We start from the raw sequence: 800 nt of genomic DNA on the forward strand, positions 1-800 counted from the left end.
GCTTGTGGCAGTTACATAATCTGTAGATTTGAGGAAGGGGTGGAGTCCAGGCTGTCAATCAGGTTGCAGCTTGATGACCTCATTTGGAGGCATGAAGGAGATAAATAGCTCACTGGAGGCCAAACACACTCTCTCTGCTTGACATTCCTGATGACAAGCCATATGGAGCTATGCTGATGGAGCCAGAGCCCTGGAGCTGGAGGAGCCACGTGGAGACCCACACAAACGCTGAGATGCTTCCACCACCACTGGATCCACAAGACTTCCTACCCACTGGCCTGTGATCTTCCTGCATTCAGTTGCGTGAGTCTGAAGAGGAATTTATAGACTGGTATCAGACATATGGGCTAATAACGAACTTAGGGACTTGATCTGGACTGGGCTGGAATGTTTCTTAATATACAATTGCTCTTTTGTATAAAACTCTTTCCTTTCTTTTTTATTGAAAGATCATTTTATTGGGGGCTCTTACAACTCTTATTACAATCCATACATCAGTTGTGTCAAGCATATTTGTACATCGGTCGCCATCATTCTTTTCTAGACAATTACTTTCTATTGAGCCCTTGGTGTCAGCTCCTCTTTTCCCCCCTTTCCTCCCCCCAACCCTGTGACCCCTTGATAGATCATAAATTATTATTATTTTCATGTCTCACACAAATTGCTGCCTCCCTTCCCCCATGGTTTCTGTTGTTCTTCACCCTGGAGGGGGAGTGTGGTTGTCTGTTGATTATTACAATCAGTTCCCTCTTCCTTCCATCCTCCCCCCCCTGACTCCAAAAGCAAACATCAGTCAAGCC

Source organism: Echinops telfairi, unplaced genomic scaffold, assembly GCF_000313985.2.
Source record: "Echinops telfairi isolate 266 unplaced genomic scaffold, ASM31398v2 ScPeMD7_4225;HRSCAF=4972, whole genome shotgun sequence".
Taxonomy (NCBI): Eukaryota; Metazoa; Chordata; class Mammalia; order Afrosoricida; family Tenrecidae; genus Echinops; species Echinops telfairi.